Raw genomic sequence first — 24,090 nt, 5'->3', positions numbered from 1 at the left:
TAAAAATAATTTGTCAAATTACATAAAAACGTACTGTAAACTGCAAAGTGAAATTTAAAACTGAGCTCCAAACTCTATCGAGTCCTTACAATGAACTTTAATTAAAGAGAGAAAAGCAAAAACAAATAATAACAATAAATTAAATATCAACAGAGAATGAAACACAATAAGTATTTATTACGTTAAATTACTGGAAATAAAATTTAAAATCATTTCGTGTGATTTGTCAAAATTATCCAAGTCAGTCATTTTATTTAAACTTCTTTCTTGTTTGGAGCTCAGTTTTAAATTTGACTTTGCAGTTTGAAATACGATTTTACTTAATTTGACAAATTATTTTTATTTTTTATTATTATTGTATTGTGAACCGTTATTTATTTATTTATTTATTATTTATGTGTTATTTATTTATTGTTTTTATGCAAATACGGATTATTTATTTATGGTATGTTATATTTTATCTTATTACTAAATAATGTATTAAATAATACATTATTTATTTATTACTACCTTTTTTATTTATTTTTCATAAATGTATTTTTCTTATATATATTGATTTTCATTAATTTTAATTTTCAATTTTTACCAATTCCTTTCTTTTATTATTAATTATTAATCTTCCTTTAAATAATTTTTAAGTTTTTAAATTATTTTTATTTTATTTTATCAACATTAAGTTCCATTATAATTTTCTGACTTCAGACTCTATCTACTCCATCGTCAGGACATAAAATTAAAGTCTTCGTTTGTTTTAATTATTAATTTTCAGTAAGATAAATATTCATCTACTTATATTTTATTTATTGTTAAATTATTTTTTATTATTATTTTAATTTCCGTCCACCACATTGGATCCGCCATTTTGAATTTTTTTAAAATCAACTTCAGATTCGTAATCAGTGACCTCGAAAAACTCCCGAGTAACAAATTTCGAGTAAAAGCTATTGATTTTTAATTTTTTTCTTTTGCCATTTTGGATCCGCCATTTTGAATTTTGACGTGTTAGAGAAAATCTAGAAACGGATTCGAATAAGGCGTGAAAAAATTCTTTAATTTAATTCTATTAAAACGTAAATTTCAATTAAATTTTGTTTGGTTTTTTCATTAGTTTTTTCATTAGAAAACACTAATTTCTGCTAGGATTTTTACTTTTTTTTTGAAAATTTTATGAATACTAATTTTTTGTTTATATATATATATTTAAAATTAAATTTAAGATTACTTTTTTTTACAAATTATATTAACTTTATGGTAAGAAAACTTTTAAATAAATTAAAGGGATGAAGTAAATTATACTGTATTATGAAATTATAATTTATGAAAATTATAATCATCGCCACCGTACGAGCAACTGTTTATTCTTAATGATGCTTTATAATAATCTTGGCTAAAAATTTCATTATTATATTTAAAATAATTTTTTTTTGAAATTACATCGTTTTTTCTATTGAAACTACTTTATTTCATACATTTTGTTTAACTCCATTGAAAATTGTTAATATTTCTTAGAGAGTAGATTTTATAAAATTAATCGAAACATCACAAATATTTACTTTTAGAAGAATCACCCTCTTTTATTACATTTTGTTTTTACCCTTTTTATAACTTTAAATGTGAATAAATAAGTAAATGAAAAAAAATAATTTCATATTAAAATAAATTGAATGAATCGATTAGAAGTTCAAATTTCAGTTGTTGTTGTTCAAGTTAATAAAAACGAAAAGCAATTAATCGATTGCAGAATGATGTTAACTTACAATTAATAGTGTATTAGGTCTTTCAGTTTAGATTAATTATTTTGTTTTCAATTTCTTCCAAGATGATCTGAATTCCATCCCACTTATAAACTGAATTAAACTGGTATAAGTTTTCAAAGTGGGAAAACTATAAAGAAATTATTGGTACGTTAAAAAATCTAAACATACGAAATAAACAGCAACGGAACTACAATTCGAAATAAAATACGTTTTGAGTCTAGAAAAATTTGTATTTAGTGCTGTCAAGGATCTTAAAATGAAATAACTCCGAAATAAACCCAAATTTTTTATGTAAAAATTATAATTATTCTTCAAAAAATTATAAAAACTTATATTCCGCTATCAACCGCATCTGAATAAGAAAACAGTTCGAAATTATGATTTGCCTACACTGAGCAAATATTTAATGTACTTGTTGCCATAATTTTTTACTCTTTCTTTAATAAATAAAAAAAATTTAAGTACTTTTTTTTGTAAAATGCAATTAATGTCTGTTTTTTCAAATCTGGAGAAAATCGTTCATTTAAAAAATCAACAAACTGCAAAATCTAGGGAATGGTTTTTCTCTGCTGGAATATGAAATACTTCAAGATTTTTAAACAAATTAGATCTGTCTATATTCAATGCGAAATAAATTTTGATTTCTAAACAGATACTGAAAAAAATAAGCCATTAGGTACTTTAAAATTGAGTAGTTTTTAAAATGTTATAGAAGAGACATGACAGAAGAGAGAAGAACAGATTTAAAAAAATTCTCAATTTTTAAAAATTAGAGATTTTAAAATGTTAATATCTCAGGCTCACTATAAAAAAAAGGTTCTAAATTAGAGCTGATTTCGGTACTAAAGTAGAACCAAATTACGATTTAGTACACAAAATTGGTACTAAATTAGTACCTTTTTTTACAGTGCTAGCATGAATGAAAAATAATCAATAAAGGATGAAAAGAAGCGTCTGAAAAAACTATAAAATCAAAGAAAAACATTTATAGATGTTCTGACAATTTTTAAAAGTTATGGATAAAAAACTGTTTTTCGAATACCATTTTTTAAAAATTAGTCGATGATGGATTGACCCTAATTTACACTAATCGAGTTAATTTTTCCCGATAATGAAAACCTATGGCCGTAAACTTGGACTATATAAAAATTTGGAATTCAAAAATTACATTCACAGTTCGGATTAGTTTCGGATGAAACCAAACTAATTTCGAATGATAAAAACATAAATTCTGGACTGTAGCAAATTTTCAGAAGTATTCTATAGATTTGCGATTTCGCAGTGTTATATTAAATTATTAAAAATAATACATATATTCATACGCAGCCAATTTATCACAAAGAACAACTACGCACAAGGATTTTTATTATTCCGCATTACAACAACCTTATTCCGCATTGCATCATCCTAATTAAATAATACACATTATTAATTTCTATTAAAACAAGTATTTTCGTTTTCAATAAAAGTATATTATTAATTTATGGGAGTGACAATATTTATATTTTCATTATGTATTTTACATATACACGCAGAAGCGCGTGTGCAAGAAAAAATGAAGTTCTATTAAATTAATTCCAATTAGTTGACTGATTTCTTCTTGTTGTTGATTTATGTACAACCAAAGTTAATTTCTTAATTAATGAATTTATTAAGAAAGTAAACTTTTTGGGAATTAAATTCAAAATAAAATTCAAAATTAAATTCAAAATAATAGAATTTAAAAATTTTCTAATTTAAATTCAAGTTGAAAACAGAACAAAAAAATTCAATTTTGAAGAAATTACAAATAATTGCAGAAATTCAATTATTTAAAAAAAAATACAATTCTTCTTACAAAATTCAACTATGTTCAAAATTTGAAAAAATTTCTCGTAAAATTCGCAATTATCTTTATAAATAACAAAATTCTTCTCCAAAGTTCAATTATTTTCATAAACGTCAAAAAAATTATTGTCCTAATTTTAATAATTTTCAACAAAATTTTCTAATTTCAATGATTTTCAATATCTACTATTTTAATAAAATTTTCCAAAAAGAATTCAAATTTTAATTACTATTTTACTAAAATGTCGCAAAACAATAAATTCTATTATTCAAAAAAATAAAATGTTAAAAAATTCCACTCAAACATTCAATTAATATAAAAAAAATATTAAAATTTTTCGTAAGAATTCAATTATTTCCAAAAATAATAAAATTCATTACAAAATTTCAATTATTTCAAAGATTTTAATCAAAATTCTTGTAAAAAATTCTATTTTTTTTATAAATAATTCAATTTTTCAGGAGAACTCAATTATTTTTTTAAAATTTTAACAAAATTCTTCACAAAAATTCAATTATTTTCATAAATAATAAAATTCTTCTGACGAATTCAAGTATTTCGAAAAATAATAAAATTCTTTGCAAACATTTAAATTATTTCAAAGATTTAAATCAAAATTCTTGTAATAAGAATTCAACTATTTTTAGAAATAATAAAATTTTTTAGGGTATTTCAATTATTTTTATAAATAATATAATTTTTCAGGAATATTCAATTATTTTTGAAAATGTTAACAAAATTATTCATAAAAAATCAATTATTTTCATAAGTAAGAAAATTCTTGTGAGGAATTCAATTATTTCAAAGATTTTAATCAGTTTTTTGGCAAGAATTCAATTAATTTTCTAAAATAATAACATTTTTCTCTTAAGAATTTAATTTTTTTTCAATTAAAATTGATGAAAAAATTCAATTATTTCTATAAATAATAAAAATCATTATAGAAGTTCAATTATTTTTTCATACAATTTTAAATGAATTCCGCGAAAAGTGCAATTATTTTTAAAAAATTTCATTAAAATATATTTATAAAATAAAAAATCTGATTTAAAAAAAAAATTTTTTTCTAAATTTTTAAATAATATAATAGAATTTTTAAAAAATAAAATTTAATTTTTAAAAAATTTTTAAATAAAATAATAGAATTTTCAAATAATTGCAGAAATTCAATTATTTGAAGAAAAATAAAATTCAACTATGTTCAAAATTTGAAAAAAATTCTGGTAAAAATCCCTATTATCTTTATAAGGGGCGCATGATTATTCCCCAAATGTCATTTTTCCGAAATGTCATTTTACCGAACTGCATTTATGCGAATACTCATTTTTGCGAAAAGCCAATTTTGCGAAATGCCACTTTTGCGAATTGTCATTTTTTCGAAAAGCTATTTTTGCGAATTGTCAATTTTCCGAAAAGCCATTTTTGCGAATCGACATTTTTACGAATTGTCAAATTTCCGAAAAGTCATTTTTGCAAATTGTCATTTTTGCGAAAAATACAATAGAAAACTTGTAGGTCTATAAATTCACTATTGTATTTTTCGCAAAAATGACTTTTCGGAAAATTGACAATTCGTAAAAATGGCGATTCGCAAAAATGACTTTTCGGCAAATTGACAATTCGTAAAAATGTCGATTTGCAAAAACGACAATTCGCAAAAATGACAATTCGTAAAAATGACTTTTCGCAAAAATGACTATTCGCAAAAATGACAATTCGTAAAAATGGCTGTTCGTAAAAATGGCGATTCGCAAAAGTGACAATTCGCAAAAATGTCATTTCCTTAAAATGACCATTCGCAAAAATGGCAATTCGTAAAAATGACTTTTCGCAAAAATGACATTTCACAAAAATGTCTTTTCGTAAAAATGACAATTCGCAAAAATGAGTTTTCGAAAAATTGCCAAATCGTAAAAATGACGATTCGCAAAAATGGCTTTTCAGAAAATTGACAATTCGTAAAAATGGCCATTCGCAAAAATGACAATTCGCAAAAATAGCTTTTCGCAAAAGTGACATTTCGCAAAATTTGCTTCTCGCAAAAATGACTATTCGCAAAAGTGCAGTTCGGTAAAATGACATTTCGGAAAAATGACATTTGGGGAAGAATCATGCGTCCCTCTTTATAAATAACAAAATTCTTCTCCAAATTTCAATTATTTTCATAAATGTTAAAAAAAATTCTTGTCCTAATTTCATTTATTTTCAAAATATTTTCTAATTTTAATGATTTTCAATATCTACTATTTTAATAAAATTTCTAAAAAAGAATTCAATTATTTAAAAAAAAGTTTAATAAAATTTTATCAGATTTTATAATGCAAACATTTAATTATTTTCATAAATAATAAAAATTTGACTGCAATTCAATTATTTTCATAAATAATAAATTTTTTTAAGGAATTCAATATTTATTTTCATAAAAAATAATTTAAAATTTTAGAAAATAATAATCGAATGAAAATGATGAAAATAATTTTGATGAAGTTACCAGTAACAATATTCTTATAATATAAAATAATGATTTTATCTCTCGATCATCTTTAATTATTAGAAAACATTTATAAGTTGTTTCATTTAAAAAAGGTTAGAATTTGAAATTTTTGAATGTCTTAATTCCTGTGGTAAATCCTGTTTCAAAAATAAGATTAAAATAGAAATTGTGCAAATATTTTTCTTCTTTTTCTAAAACAAAATAATAATTTTGTTTAAAATAATTGTGATTCATAAAGAAAAATAATGCAAAATAAATTAATTTTCTGTTTCTTAATCACAGTTGTTCAACAATTTTCTAATTTTGTTTAGAAGTAAAGAACAAAAATTTGCATAAGTTCAATTTAACAAAACATAATATTTAAGAAAATTTTAGTGTTTTAATGAACAGAAGTAAAAAAAATTCTGATGATTTCTATTTGTCATTACATTTTTGAATTAATTATAAAATAAAAATAATTATAACATAATAATAAAATATACAATCTATTTAAAGTTAACAAAAAACAAAAGACAACTTCAGAGTGTGAGGGACAGAAAAAGTGAATGAAAGAATGAAAGAACATTCAAATTAATATAGTTAATATTAATATTGAACAATAATTAAATTTTCAAAAAGAACATAATTCATGTTTTATCTACAGTTATGGGCAAATCTACGGAATCGGTTGATTTTACGTTAATCCTCATTTATACTATGCTCTTTAATGCCTGACTATTTTCAAATAACAAAAATTTTATCAACCACTGTAGTTGGGGGTTTTTTGGGGTCACTGATTACGAATCCGATGTCAGTTTTGCCAAATTGTCAAAATTCAAAATGTCGGATGCAATATGACGGATAATTTTTTTAAATTTAGCGAATTTGCATGAAACTCGTTACTCGGGGGTTTCTGGGGTCGCTGATTACGAATCCGATGTCAGTTTCGCAAAATTGTCAAAATTGAAAATGGCGGATCCAATATGGCGAATGATTTTTAAAAAATTGATCAGATTTGCATGAAACTCGTAACTCCGGGGGCGTTAAAGGGTTAAAAGAAATGTTTACAATAATAATTATTAGTATATGTTACGTACTCCTTCTTTATTAGATTTATTTTAATTAAATTGAAGAAATGTAAAATATTATCTTTCATATTAGCTTTACCGCAAATTTTTCCCTACACCTAACATATGGCATGTGAAATTTTAATACCTTGTATTCCTCGCTACTATACACCGCACCGCTTAGCATATCCTTCCGTCTGACTAAATTTATATACTACTGTAATTTTACTTTTATTTCTACACTTCTTTCTCTCTAAATAAAAAATTAGTTAAAAATAACTAATTATTAGGAAAATCATGGCTGACTTTTTGCTTCAGCAATTAGTAAAAAAACAACTAATTCAATTAGTAGAAATATGACTAATTATATTAGTATAAATAAATAACTACCAAAATAGTCCAATTTTATTAATTGAGTTTTAGTTACCGAAAATTTGAGATATTTTGACCTAACATGAAAGTAAATATTTATAACTATAATTATTAATTATTAATAATTATTTTATTAGTAATTAGTAATTAGTATTTTAAACCCACAAAATTTACATTTTTTTACCATAACCAAAATCTAAAAAGCTATAGCAAGGTGGTCACAAGTTTCAGTTTATCAATATCCCTGACATTTCCCTGACAATTTACTGACATTAAAATTACTTTCCATGAAAAAATTTTTTTTACAGGAAAATATTAATGTTTACGTAAAAAAATTGATGAATTTTAATAATTTCTAAAAATTTCAATTCTTTCTAAATTCATTTATTTTCTACAATTTCCAACTAAAAATAATCAAATTTTTGAAGAAATTTCCTTTTACATTGTTCGAAGATAATTGAATCACTTAAAAAATTTTGTTTGAATTTATAATTTTAATGTGATATTATATAGTGTTTGATAAAAATCCATTATTTTTATTATTTTAAATAAAATTCTAATAATTAGTTTTTAAAAATATTTTAACGTAATTTTTCGAAAATAATTGAATTTCTTAAAAGAATTTTTGTATAATTTGAAAAACTAATAAATTTTTTTGATGAATTTTAATTAAAAATTTAAAAAGATATTTTTTTCCCCAAAATGTTCAAAATAATTCTAAAATGTTATTATTTTTGTATGCATTTGAATTTATGGAAATTGAAAATACTGAAATATTATTGAATTTTAAAAAATTAGAAGCTAATTTTCATTTTTAAATCTTTACAGATTTTTCATTAAAATTTTTAAAAATCAATTATTTTCAAAATTTACAATTAAAATTCTTCAAAAGTTGATTTTTGAAAATTTTAACAAAATACTTGAAATGAATAGATTATTTTCAATTTTCAATTAAATTTTACAAAAATTTCAACTATTCAAAACAATTTTTATTATAGATATATTTGAAAAATTAAATTATGATAAAAAAAGGATTCAAAAATAATTTTTGAAAGATTTGCTTATAAATAAAAAATTTTATTTAAAAAATAAAAAAAATAAAATTAAAAAATAAAAAAAAAAAATAAAAAATAAAATAAAAAAAAAATAAATAAAAAAAAAAATAAAATAAATAAAAAAATAATAATAATAATATAATATAATAAAATAAAATAAATAAAATTTTATTTTTTTTTTTATTTTCACCTTATAAAAATAGAAATTGGCAATGTTTGGAAGAAAAGTAGAAAAAGTCGCAATTTTTGAAAATAAGTCGGAAAAAGTATCAATTTTCGTAAATTTCCTAACAAAAGAAATTTTTCTTGACATTTCATTGACTTTACTGATTTTATTGACATGTGGCCACCCTGTATAGAGAAAAACAAGAATATTTTTAAACACGAAATTTCTTTAATTTTATAGTTACGTCCATTGTCGACGGCGGAAATAGTTTAAAACCCGAGTAAAACCTAAAAAATTTTTATATTTTGACCATTTTCAAAATGTAGCAAAACCATGCGGCCAAAGGCTAGTTTTTGAACATAGTCAAAATATAAAAATTTTGTGGGTTTAAAATATTTTTTTTGTTTGCCATGGTTTTCTAAATTGTGACTATAATCAAAATCCTAGAAATTTAAAAGTATGACTCAGAGATAGTTTGATATTTATTTTATTATGTACATTAATTTTCCTTTAAAAATTAATTTGAATTAATTTGAAATTCAACTATATTGTCAACAAATTTTAATTACAATTTCTCAGAAACCTAATTTTTTTGGGGGAATTTCTAAATTAAATTATTCAAAACCGTAATTAATTTTTGTTAAATAAATATATTTTTTGTTAATTTAAATAATTTAATAATTATCGTTATTTATTTCTCCACGGGCATTAAAATTGTAAATAATTTCAATGTAAAATCTTTTGAAATTCAATCATTTCTAAAAATTACAACTGCAATTGCTTGGAAAATGAAATTATTTTTTAGAATTTTCAATTAAAATTATTCAAAACTATAATAATTTTTGAGAAAACTGACAAATTACAATGTAACAAAAACCTGTTAGTAATACTAATCTTTTAAAGCTTGTGTTTAAAATCTCTTCGCTATTTATCTCTTTTTTCATAAGATAATATTTTTAATGAATTAAAATTAAGAATAATTACCCGAATGAATCATTACTTTCCTATTACAGTACGTAACTAATTGTACACGTGCGTTCTATTTACACGTGCGTTTTATTTAAAGTTCAATTTTTTTAAAAAATATTTTTACTTCAATTAATTGGTTTTCGGGGTTGCTGATTTTTAATATTTTCGTCCGCCATATTGGATCCGCCATTTTGAATTTTTAAAATCTGACTTCCAATTCGTAATCAGCGACGCGACCCCAAAAATCTTTAAGTAAGTTACGACAGTTATTATACTAATTATACCAATTATATAATTATAATTTTTTTAAAATTTCCAAATAATTGAAATATAGTATAATTTTTAGAAAATAATTGAATTTTTTTATTTTTTTTTTCAATATATCAATTTTGAAAAAATCAAATTTTTGAAGACTTTTAATTACAAATATGAATACATTATTTTTCAACAACTTTAATAAAAAGACTATGGCGTATTTTTATTAAATTTGAATTAACATTTTTTAAATAATTCTAATATTGTTTGTCGAAAGTAACTGAATTTTTAAAAAAATATCTTGAATAATTTAAAAAAACCAAATTAAATGTCATATAAACGTGTAAAATAATTAAAAAACAAAAATAAGTAAAAAATATTTTAATAATATTTATTAAAGTAATTAAATAATTAATAATTATTTATAATTATTAAAGTTAATGTTTTTTGAGGAATTTGAATTGAAATTGATTTCTTCAAAATTTGAAAAACATTTTATTTATTTCTTAATAAATTCTTAATAAATTAATTTATTTCTTACTGTACTTTTTTCTGAAACTAATTTTCATTTTGATTTTTTTTTTTTGAGAATTCAATTATTTTTAAAATTTGCAATTAAAATTTTTCAAAATTATATTTCTTAAAATTTTAATAAAATAACAAAAAAAAACAATTATTTTTAATAAAATTTTACAATAATTTCTATTGTTTAAAAATTTTTTAATTAAATAACTCGAAAATTTAATTTTCTTGAAATAATTAATAAAAAATTAAAATAGAATATAATTTAATTTAAATTAATTTTGAATAAAGACGATAATATTTAGGGGTCTTAATTTTTTTTAAATTTCAATTTGTCATCTGTGCCAAAAAATTTATTATGTTAAGAGCTATTAAAGGAACATGGAAATAAATTAAAACGTCTTTTATTTGTTATTATTACTTTTCGTATTATATACAGTTTGCAATATAGTTTTTAAAATTTATGATAAGAAAATACAATTTTGAAAACTGAAATATCGTTTAAAATTTTCCAAGATTTTTTGTAGAATCATTAAAAATAATGATTTCGTTGTTAATTATCTAAAGTTATTTGGGGTAAATGCAAACAGTGTAGGTGTTCGTGCTTAATTTAAATGTTCGAAAGCAAAAATACAATTACAATTTTAACATTACATCACTTAAAAGAGGTAGCTGAGTGAGTATTATCTCGTTTCTTGTTTCTCAATAACTGACAATCTCGGTAAATTTATTTCTTGATGCATAAAAAAATCGTAAATTAAATATTTGACGAGATTTTAAAGATAGAGTTTTGGGTATCATTTTTAGTATACATTTCGACTCATATTTGCGTAAAAATGGTATAGAAAAATTTATTTTTATTATTTATAACTATGTAGTTTTTAATGCTATATATAACAGAAATTGTTTACTTTTACCCCCAAAAAAATTTGAATTTGGGGTAAATGTAAATTGATCTGTTAGTCACATTAGCATGTAGCCGGGCAAAGTTCACGTCACTTGATAATTTTAATTTTTGTTGTGTGAAATCAAACAGGAAAAATTTCTTTTTACAATCTTAATTTTAAACTTTCTCTTACACTTTAAAAAAAAAAATTAAAAAAATAAAACTAAGCTCGTTTTTATTTCGCCCAATTCTTACAGGGGTAAAAGAAAATATTTTCCATTGTATATTATGATTTCTAGAAACTTTATGTACTAAAATTTTTAATAATAATAAATTAAAATGAAAGTTCTACTGAAACCGAAGAAAATTAAAAAAAAAATAACAAATTAATAAGATTTAATCTTTGAAATAAATAAATATTTATTTATAAAGATAAATATTTCTCTAAAGAATTATAAAACTGAATTTTTAATTTTTTTCCCTTTTGACTAAACAATTTAATATACAAAAAAATGTTATTAATTGTTTACGCAATAATAAAATCAAACATAATTTTAGAAAATCGATTTATTTAATTATAATTACAGTTTATTGTATATATTACAGTTTATTATATATTATATAATTTATTTATTTATATTTACAGTCAATTGTACATGTTGCTATAATACATTAAAAATCAAATAATAAATTAAGCCAAATTGTTTAGTTAGATAATGAAAAAAATTTCTAATAATATTTAATGTTAGAGAGTTACTTTTCCTAATTACTAATTCATTTTTTTAATAATATTCATCTCTGATAAATTTATATTACCAAAAAGCCGAAAATTAATCTTTTTTCAAAATTTTTTTTTTTTTTTTTATGTTAACAACTTTGGCTAACATTGACAAAAAATGTTCAATAAGGAGTCAAAAGAAGCTTCTCAGAAAGCAGTATAAAGTTAAAAAAAATGAAAAACAATTAAATGCCAATTTGTTACCAAAAAAATCAAAAAGTTATTTTTCCAAAATGTTTAATTTTTTAAAATGTTAATAACTTTGGCAATCTTGTCCAAAAAATATTTAACAACAAGTTTAAAGAAGCGTTTAAAAAAACACTACAAACTTAAAAAAAGGAAAACAATTAAATGTTAATTTATTACCAAAAAATCGAAAAAGTAACTTTTTTTAAAATTTTGATTTTTTTATGTTAATTTTTTAAAAAATGGCACTTTTCAGTGATTTCTTAGTTTAGGAAACGTAAGGAAAAGTAAAATATCGAGCTAGAAAATTTTGGGTAAAGCAATGCCTTTATAATTTCTCAATAAATTAAAAAAAAAAGTTTAACGGAATTTTTGTTATCAGAAATGTATTTCCTTATAATAAATTTAAAAAAAATTATACTGTAGGTTATATAAAATGAATATAAAATGAAAAATAATAAAAACAAATAAGAGATGATTCAATTTATTTGCATGTTTCTTTAGGAATTCTTAAAATAATAAATTTCTCATTTAGAGTTGATAACCTTATGTATAAGGAAAGATATTGTACGTTCCCAAAATTGTTTGATCTTCAAAATTTTGCTCGAATGATACGGTTTTTACATCTTTTTATCCAAAAAAATTATTCTTTCAATGAAAAATAGTTTGGTTCACTCTATAAAATATGTTTTATAATATACCATTGTTATTAATATAGCTTGAAATATATTACGGAATATTAATAAAATAAAATTAAGTTTTATTTTTATTTTATTGAGGAAGGTCATTAAAAATGCGTTGTACCCTAATTAAGGCCGAATCAATCAGAGATCTAGTGTTTACAAACTGATGCAATAACCCTAGTTAACAAAAAAACTAATTTATTATAGTTTGAAGATAAATCTTAATTCAATTTTAATTTTTGATAATAATCACCTTATTTCATATAAAATTTCCATTTAAATAAGGGCATACTTCTTAAAATTTTATCTTTTATTAGGTTAAAATTCGCAATGTTTTTAAAAACAAAAAATTTCAATTAAAAAAAAATTTTTTTTAATAATTCAGCATTAAAAAAGAAATAAGTTTAATTTTTGATGCAAGCAGACATCGCAAAAAGATTTTACTAAAGCTAAATTTTTCCTAAAAGAATTTTCCAAATTCAATTTTCTTAATTATTAGTTTAAGTAAGTTATTAAAATATATGAGTAATTCTGATTTATTTAAAAATGAAATAAAATAACTCGCAAACAACAGTTAAAAAAGTTGCAGCAGGTCTAAAAAAGGTACAAATCCCAAAAGAGACTACATCGAATTGTTGAAGATTATAAAATTATAAACAAAAAAATATAACTTTGAAGTATTTTCAAACTTTTGGCACACACTGTTGTTCTTTAAATTTAATTTCTAGCGAAGAAAAAAAAATTTCAAACTTGTTAATTAGAAGATAGAACTTTATATGTCTAGAAACTTTGGAACAAAAATTGTTGTACTTTGCTATCTAAGAAAATTAAATGAATTATCAAAAACTTTAAATTCAAACCTTTTTGAATAAATTCAACAACTTATAATAATAATTAAAGATGACCGAGTGAGAAAATCATTATTTTATATTATTAAGAATATTGTTACTGTAACTAATTTAAAATTACTTTTATCATTTTAATTCAATTATTATTTTCTGGAATTTTTAATTAAAATTCTTCTTTAAATCAATTAATTTTAATAAAAATTTTTGAAATATTGCTCTTTTAGAACTTTCTAATCCATTTGTTTCCAATTCAATTTTACGAAATTTCAATTATTCGGGAATTTTTCAATTAAATATATATTAGAAAATAAAAACTTTAAATAATTTTGTTAAAAAATGAATTCTACAGAATTGTTAGTTAAAAGTATGAATAGTTTAAATTTTCAAAGATTTGAATTTGAAACTTTTTTAAATTCAAGTATTTCTAAAAATTCATGCCATGTAATGTTTTCAATATTTATTTACTATCTAAAATTTTAACTAAAAGTAATTTTTAAATCAATTCTACAAGAATTCAATTATTTAAATACAAAAATAAATAATTGATAGAATAATTGATTATTTCTTAAAATTTAATTTTCATAAAGAATTTTGTCAACACATTTTTAAATAATTGAATTCTTTTGACGAATTTTAATAGAAATTTTAAGAATAATTACATTTTTCGAGAAATTTGATTAAAATTTTATAGAAAACAATTGAAATTCTGCGAGAAGTTCTTTTGGAAAATTTTATTAAAATATTAGATATTGAAAATCATTGAATTCGGGAGAATTTTAAAAAATAATTCTTTTGCCAAGAAATATATTAAAATTTTTAAAAATAGTTGAATTTCGAAAAAGAATTTTGTTATTTATATAAAGATAATTGAAATTTTGACAAGAATTTTTATAAATTTTTATACCTTAATTGAATTTCTGAAATTATTTGTAACTTTTTTAAAATTCAATTTTTTAAAGTGTTTTTAACTGAAATTCTTCAAGAAATCCATTATTTTTAATAAAACTAGTTAAATATATATTAAAAAATTTAACTTTAATTTCGGAAGAATTTGAATTATTAGAATTTTTCAAAAATCTAAGTTATCTTTAAAATTTCTAAGTAAATTCATTCAAAATTGAAATTTCAACAAATTCCAAAGTTTGCGAAAAGTAAAAATTGAGGTATTTTAGGGAATTGTAATAATTTTAGCGGATAAAAAAGGAGAAAAGAGGAAAAAAGGGGGTTAAGTAAAAGAGGGGACAAACTGTGATCCTTGGTAAATAGCATCGAGTCTATAACGTTAAAAATTGCGACTTTGGTCGCAATGTAAAAATTTGAAAAAAAATTGTGGATCGTAGTTTGTGAAAAACTGTAACTAAAAATATAAAGATGTAGATTTTTGCACAAATTTTTTTATTTTTCTACTACATTTAAAGTTTATAGTAAAAAATCACCGTTTGCCTCTAAAAAAAATGTTGCACCGCACATTTTGAAAAACGAAACACTTTTGTAGCATTTCTAATTTTTTTTTTTTTTTCATCGATAAATATTCTTTTCTGTTCTCGTTTCGTTCAATCAAACTTTTCTAGCGTTTTAAATTGAATTTTAACCTTTCAGTGCCTCATTCTTCCCAGAGAAAGATGTCTTGTGTATTCGTCAAACGAATTGTTGACAGGCTCATTCAACCCTGGCTAAGTGAGATCAAATTATAGGCGGTTTGAAGCGGATATATCTTGATTCTGGGTGAATAAAGTAAAAAAAAAAAATTTATCAAAAGTTCAAAAATACATCAAGTATACATTTTTTTTCATTTTACACTTCTTTTGTTTTGGCAAATTTTACAAATTTTTACTTGTTACAAAATGTGTAAAATTTCTAAATTCGAAAAATAAGTGATGAATGGTAACTATTTTTAATTTAGCAGAAGGAAAACATTTACCGATTGAAGTTAAGGAAAATATTATTTACCTATTGAAGTTTGCAAATTTTTAATAAGGATTTCAAGAAAGGTACTTTTATCCATTGGGTGTTAAAAATCGAGGGGGTTCTTATCTTGATAAAATTATAGGTACAAAGCGATTTTTAAAAATTTCGACACTTTTCGCTTTGTATCCTAATTTTTTTTGAAATATTTAATCAGGTATATAATGCCAAACCGATTTTAAAAATTTTTGACACTGCTTCTTTAAATTCTAATTTTTGGAAATATTTATACACATCTAGAAAGATAAATAGAAATTAAAAATTTTTATTTAGAATCTAAAAATTGTATTTTAATCATTTGATACAGGCAGCAAAGTTGCTGAAGTTAGCGTCGACGCTAAGCGTCAAGAACAATCCGAATTTTTAAAGATCAAAATGTAAAAACTTCTTTTATTCGCACCTAGAGAGGAAGTGATTTTTAAGGGTACTTCTTAAAACTTAAATTCTTTTCGTGAAAAAAATGTTTCGACGCTAACTTCAGAAACCTTGCGACAGCATTTGTAAAAATCGTTCCAAATATTTTCAAAGTATTTTTAAAGTATTTTCAAAATAAAAAAGCTTTTCAAAAGTACGAATTTCGAATCAGGTTCTACAACATTTTAGTGGATAAAAAAAAATTCCAGAAGCACAACTGTATGGTTGTTTTTAATCCAAAAAATGATTTCGATTAGTAAACAAAAATGAAAGATTTCACTTACACGTTTGCGCTTTGACAAAGTCTTGAAAAAAGTGATGCCCGTATAAGGACCAAACAAAGACAGTCTCAACAAATCACGAAGCTTATATACGGGGTGACGGCATACAACTCCTACCACTTTTCCTTATGTTGAATATTGAAAAACTCTTTCTCTCTCTGTCTGCCATTTTTTTTTTTTTTTTTTTTTTTTTTTTTTTTTTTTTTTGAGTATGCTATAGCTAAAGCACATACGAAACTATTTTGACTTGTGTGACAAGTTATATGTATATAGAACTAATTACAAATCATAATAATCTTTGCTACTGTCATTAACACAACCTTCTTTTAATTTCCTAAGAAACCATTTCATCTTAACGTCAAATTCACAAATAATTGTCGTATCATTCATGCGTTTAGTGTTGCGCAACTTGTCATAAACCATTGTGCCAGCGCACACATGCGATTCCCAAATATGATATACATGTGTATCATATATAGTTGCTCTTATTTGTTTTTCATTTAAGCTGCTCTATAAATGCTACCTGATGATAAAGGGAATTAATTTTTTTTTTTCACGTCATTTATTTTTATTAAATTTTTTTTGTCTCTATGAAAATATTTTAGTTTGTTTTCTTACTCTTTTTGTATACAGAGATGTGATGAGATATTTTCTTTATTTCTTTATACACTAAAGAATCATATTTGTTTATAGAAAAATTTTCACCTTGACTTTTATTTTTTAAAATTAGATATTTAAAGATGTGCCAAGGAAACGACTCTCCTATTTCGAAGGCTTTCACTCCTCTACTAAAACCTATACTGTTTACTACCTTTTTTACGTTATGCTACTATTTGGGTACTTTTTTTAGATTTCAGCCACTAAAAGCTAATATTTTAGTTTTTTTTAGAATTTCCACTGATTTGAATTCGCTAATAGAAATCAAAAAACTATTCTCAAAAATTATAATCAAATTGTTAAAACGATTCAATTACCTGTTATTTTTAAAAAATATTCGAAATTCTATTTTCAATATCTAGTATTTTCATCAAATTTCGCAAAAGAATTCAATTACTTAAAAAAGAATTGATGAAATTCATCCATTCAATTATTTTCATAAATAATATTTCCACAGGAATTCAATTAATTTAGAATAGCATTTTCAAAAAAATCTCAAAAAAATCAATTATTTAACAAAATTTTTATACAATTCTCCGCAATAATTCAATTACTTTCACTATAATAATAACATTTTTCAGGGAAATTCAATTTTTTAAAAAAAATTTTGATAAAATTCTATACAAGAATTCAAATATTCTCAATAAATAATAAAATTCATGAAAATATTCTCAATAAATAATAAAATTCATGGAAATATTCTCAATAAATAATAAAATTCATGGAAGAATTTCAATTATTTTTAATACTTTTTTATATTAATTAATTGAAAAATTCAATTATTTTCACAAATAAAGTTTTCCACAAAAATTCAATTACTTAAAATAAAAATTGCATAATATTTATTATATTTAAAAAAAATTAATTTTAAAACAATATTTACAAAATTCTTATAAAGAATACAATTATTTTTGAAAATTTTAATAAAATTCTTTGAAACTATTCAATTATTTTCATAAATAATAAAATTCATCGCAGGATTTTAATTATTTTTAATACAAAATTTTACAGGAATTGCTTAAAAAATGTAATTATTTTTAAAAATTTGATTTCAATTCCTCGAAAAAATCAAATAATTTCCAAAAATATTAGAATTTTTCAAAGGAATTCAATTATTTTCAAATATTTTAATGAAAGCGTTCGAAAGAAGTCAATTATTGAAAATACAATATTAATTGAATTTAAAAAATAAAATCAATTATTCTTTTAGATTTTAATAAAATTCATCTCAAGAATTCAATTATTAACATATAAATAATTTTTTGAAAGAATTCCATTTTATCGATAAATAACAAAATTATTCCCGAAAATTCAATTATTTTGAGGTATTTTAATAAATTTTTTTTGCTCAATTATTTTATGAATAACAATATTCATCAGAAGAATTCAATTATTTTTTAAAGTAATAAATTTCTTCTTGGAAATTCAATTATTTTAAAAAATTCTAATATTATCGTTCGCAAAAAGTCAATTATTTTCATAAATAATAAAATTCATCGCAGGCTTTCAATTATTTTTAATAGAATTTTAGAAGAATTGCTCAAAAAATGTAATTAAGTAGGTATTCTTAAAAATTTAATTTCAGTTCATAGAAAAAATCAATTATATTTAAAATTTTTTTTCAAAATTCTTTGGAAGAATTCAATTATTTACAAAAATATTAGAATTTTTCACAGGAATTCAATTATTTTCAAATATTTTAATAAAATTGTTCGAAAGAAATCAATAATTTACATAAATAATTCTTTGAAAGAATTCAATTGGGTCGATAAATATTAAAAAAATATTCCCGAAAATTCAATTTTATTTTGAGGGATTTTAATAAAATTCTTTGAAAAATTCAATTATTTTTATAAATTACAATATTCATCACAAGAATTCAATTATTTTTAAAAGTAATAATAAATTTATTCTTGGAAATTCACTTATTTTAAAAAAATCTAATAAAATCATTCGCAAAAAGTAAATTACTTTCATAAATAATAAAATGCTTTTTAGGAATTCAATTATTTTCAAAAAAATTTATTGAAATGACACACAGACATTAAATTATTGTCAAAAATATTAATAGACTTTGCAAAATTTAATTATTTTTAAAAACTTTTCCCAATTCAATGATTTTCAATATCTACTATTTTCATAAAATTTCCAAACAGAATTCATTTATTTAAAATTTTTTTTTGTAAAAATCTTCGTAAGAATTCAATTCTTTTCATGAATAATAAAAATTTCCCAGGAATTCAATTATTTAAAATTAGAATTTGCGCATAAAATTATTCGAAAGAAATCAATTATTTAAAAATTTTTATAAAATTCTTCGCAAGAATTAAATTATTTTTATAAATATTTAAATTCTTTTATGAATAATAAAATTCGTTGCAGAAATTCAATTTATTAACAGGTTAAGAAAGAAGAAAATATTTTTGATGAAATTAGGAAATAGACAGGAAAATAAAATATAGAATGGAATTTTTGGCAGTTTTGTGAAGTGTCTAAAACGAGTTTTTTTGGTCGTCAAGTTTAATTTTTCGATAGTTACTTTTTTACTACTTTTTTTTGGTTTCAAAACTACTTTTTGCTACTTTTTTAAAATTAATTATCGAGTGCGAAGTCTGAATTTTCGAAAAAAAATATATTCGGTACAAAAGATTTGCAATTTAGATTGAAATTTAGTTAATTGAAGGCATGGAATTAAAATTTCATCATCGAAGTTATGATACCCAAAATGGGTTCTAAAATTGATATCTCTTCGTGTTTTCCATCTTGAAGAATAATTATTTCACAGTTTACTTGAAAGTATCAATTTGATACCTGATTGATGCCAAAAATTTGAATCAATTTTTTTTATCCACATTTTTGGTATCAATTCGTTATAATTTGATATTTAAAAAAAATGTTTTAAAAAAAGAAAAAGTTTTTAAGTTTCATGTAAAATATGAAAAAGATTCTCAATTTATTTTGATATATAAAAAGTTAAATTCTAAGAAATTTAATTATACAGAAAAAAGTTTTGCGAAAAAATTGTGTATTTTTGGATTTTTCGAAAAAGTGATAAAAAAACAAATGGATATTTTTAGAAATCCATATCTCGACTTTAAATGACTGCAATTAAGAATTGAAAATTTCATGAAAGCTCATCGTTTTGAACATATGTTTTGAAATAATTCGTTCTCTAGAAACGGTCATAAGCACGCAAACATCTGGACAATTGTTTCTGCGATGTCGAAATCTATCCCACTTACAAATTTATTAATACAATTGATTTTAAGAAGTTTATTTTTTTAAGTTATCATACTTCAAGAAGTAATAATTCTTATTACCGAGGTTATTACTGTGGACTTTTTTTTAAAAATGAGAATATAAAAATAAAATTTACAGTAAATAATTTTTGAGAAAAAATTGTAATTAGCATTAGTGAACAAATTTAAAAATTCGGTGATTTTGTGAATCAGTGAGAAAGTGATTTTCGTTTTGGTGATTATTATTATTATTATTGAGTAAATATTAAATACTTGTTTTATAGAATTTAGTGCGATTAAGTTATCATTTTTTATCATATATGTGTTTTTGCAGAATTATTGTTTGCTGTAGGCGTGACTTTTGTGGAACTGTCGTGACATTTGAAAGTCTTCGATAAACTATATGAAATTCATTCAGCTAGGCGGCCAGGAAGAGGGGGTAATTAAATTTCTTGAATTGCAAATCTCGTCCGCCATATTGGATCCGCCATTTTGGATTTTCGAATTCTGACTTTAGATTCGTAATCAGCGAGCCCGAAACAAGTATAGGACCACTATTATTAACAAGGTTCCTATTTCAAAAAGCAAAAATATTTTGGGTTAAAAAATGTTAAATGTTAAATGTTTAATGTTAAATGTCGTGTTTATTAAAAAATTTGTTTGTTTATAAAGCTTATTAGGCGCTACTGAACAAGAATATGCCAAAAAACATTTTTTCATTCAGGCAGTCCCATTAGTATTTTTAACACTTTTTGAGGCATTGTAAAATAAACAAGCAACATGGTACAAATTTTTTGCTTCATCTTATATTTTTTTCAAGAAATCGATATTTCAAATAGTAAAAATAGGTGGCATAGAAAGTTCAAGGTAAAAATCGATTTCCATATAACTGAATTTGTTTCGAACTTGTTATACTTGAGGGTTTTTGAGAATGCTAATAATGAATTAAAAGTTGGATTTAATATACTTAAAATGTCAGCTTAAACATGTCGTTAAAAATTTTCAAGGAACAATAAATTTTAAACTTTTGGACACCATTTTAAATCTGACTTTTTGAATTTCTTAAATCTAACTTTCGATTCGTCATTAAGAATATCTCTTAATTAACAAATTTCAAGAAAATTCAGTTATTTTCACTATTTTTCATTGCAAATTCTATCAAATTAGTTTTAAGTCATTCACGCGCCCTACTTTAAACTATTTGAAATATTTATTTAATTTAACCCTTTAACAACGAGATTTGCTGTTTTTCAACGTAAATTTTAATCTCTTACAATATGTATAGAACGAAGCCCCATAAAAGTTATCAAACATCCATAACCTACTATTTTTTGGCTGGCTCTTACGAATGGCGTGGTCAAAATTTTCAAAAAATGACATTGAACCCTTCTTTTTTTAAAAAATAGTCAAGTTTTTTCAAAGTAATTTTTTACTAAGAATTTTTTTCTGTCATAACGTTTTTAAAAACAACAAAAAGTATCGAAAACGTGATCCCGATAATTGTACTGAAAAAATATCCATTGCTAATAATTATTTTTTCGATTTTGAATTTAAAATATAGCGCTCGATAACCAAACAAATTTCCTAATTTTACGTAAGATATGCGACAAACTCTTTCAAAATTGCTCAATTCTAAATAATTGTCGGGTTTTTTTTTGGTCGCTTATTACGAATCTAAAGTTAGATTCAAAAAATTCAAAATAGCGAATTCAAAATTGCGGAATTCCTTTTTAAAATACTTTAATTTAATAAAAATACTTTAAGATAAATTTTATTTGACATAAAACACATTTTGCATAATTTCCTTTTAACGTAAAAATACACTTATAACATGAACTTTATTTCATATAAAAATCACTTTAACATAAGCTTTATTTGATAGAAAATTTATTTGAGATATAAATTTTATTTTGATCTAAAATTCATTTATCATAAATGTCATTTGACATAAATTTCATTTGACATAAATTTATTTCACATAAATTTCATTGTCATAAAGTTCACTTGCTATAAAAGACATTTAACATAATTCTAATTTGACATAAATTTCATTTGACTTAAAAGTCAAGCAACAATATTTTTATGTCAAATGTAATTAAGGTATACATAAATTACATTTGACACAAAGATATCGACGCGAATTTTAAAAGTAATTAATTAGATATTAAAAAAGACATTGTGATTAGACAATTTTGAATATGACATTGCATTTGACAATTGAATTTTATGTCTAATGACAATTATGTTTAATGACTTTAACGTCAAATGAAATTTATGTCAAGTGAGAATCATGATAAATCACTTTTCCGTCAAACGAAATTTATGTCAAATGAATTTTATGTCAAATGAGAATTATGTTAAATAACTTTTATTGCAAATGAAATATTTGTGTCAAGTGAATTTTAAGCCAAATGAGAATTATGTTATAGACTTTTATGTCAAATGAAATTTATGTCAAACGACTTTCATACCAAATGAATTTTATGTCAAATGAAATTTAAGTTAAATGAATTTTATGTCAAACGAATTTTACGTGAAATTGAAATTTATGTCAAAATAAATTTATGTAAAATTGATTTTTATGTAACATGAAATTTGTGTTAAATTAGTTTTATATGGCAATTAATATTTATGTCAAATGGATTTTGTGTGCAATGAAATTTATGACAAATAATTTTTATTATATAAATAATGTCTATATTTGGTGAAACTTATGTTAAGTGGCTTTATATTAAGTTACATATTAAGTTACAGTTCAGAAAAATAATTTAATCAAATTAAAATTACTTACTTTTAAAATAATGTCCAATTTTCCGTCGACAATATTGTTCACGAATGGTGCAAAACAACTATTTTCCCAATCTAATTTTTAAATTTATAGTGAATGTAAAACTGTTTTTGAAACTTTGAACTATTGATTCACTTTTAAAATTTAATAATTTTGAAAATGACACTTTTGGTAATTTCGAGAATGAGAACTGGGTGATTTAAAAGATGAACACTTAGTATAATGTCTAGGATGAGTACTTAATGAAGTCACTTTAACTAATGGCCTTATTTTGAAGGGTTTATCCCCACTTAGATTTTTAAGAAAACTCCAAGTTTGAGAAAAATGTTTCCAGAGTAGTGGAAAGAGGCTGCAAAAGTTCAGGGATTGGGTATAAATTGAAAGAAAATAGAGAAAGCATGTTAGAAAACTCATTAGTATTGTGGATCAACTAGCAAATTTTGGAACAACTACCTGGCTAATTTTTCTCAAAATGATGCTTTTCTATTTCGATTTTTTAAATTATTTAATTTTTAAAATTATTTAAAAGTTTTTAAAGTTATTATTTGAAATTACCTAATCGTTTTTTTTAAATTACTTTTTTCGTATTAAAAGTTCAAAATTGGGCAAAATTTTTTAAATTATTTAAAATTATTTAAAGTTATTATTTAAAATTAATCGTTTTTTCTGTTAAAATTACTTTTTTCGCATTAAAAAGTCAAAATTAGAGTTGCGCAAAAGTAATTCTTCAAAATATTAAGTTGCAGCATATTTATTGACTTTGGACATCCCTTTAAGGTTTAGAAGCGAAAAAAATTTGATGAAATTCATTTTTCTTGTTCATTCAATTATTTAGTAAAAAAACGAAGACATTAGAAATGAAAATAAAGTAAGAAAATTTAACCCAAATTTCAAAAACTCA

At 21.9% G+C, this 24,090-nt stretch overlaps 1 protein-coding gene across 2 annotated transcripts in view; it reads right to left on the bottom strand.

The window, feature by feature from the left end:
* LOC122505147 (synaptic vesicle glycoprotein 2B) overlaps nt 1-24,090 on the bottom strand; it is a 68,643-nt gene that overhangs the window by 31,729 nt on the left and 12,824 nt on the right. Inside the window, exon 1 of one of the 2 annotated variants that reach the window (XM_043616615.1) lies at nt 16,509-16,649. The exons of the other annotated variant lie outside the window; for it this stretch is intronic. The gene's annotated coding sequence lies outside the window, so the exon portion shown is untranslated. Of the gene's footprint in view, nt 1-16,508; nt 16,650-24,090 lie in introns of those variants that run through there. 2 annotated transcript variants of the gene reach the window in all.

Source organism: Leptopilina heterotoma, unplaced genomic scaffold (genome assembly GCF_015476425.1).
Source record: "Leptopilina heterotoma isolate Lh14 unplaced genomic scaffold, ASM1547642v1 Lhet_343, whole genome shotgun sequence".
Lineage (NCBI taxonomy): Eukaryota > Metazoa > Arthropoda > Insecta > Hymenoptera > Figitidae > Leptopilina > Leptopilina heterotoma.
The sequence above is the reverse complement of the archived record's forward strand: the minus strand, read 5'-3'. Positions and strand labels throughout refer to the sequence as shown.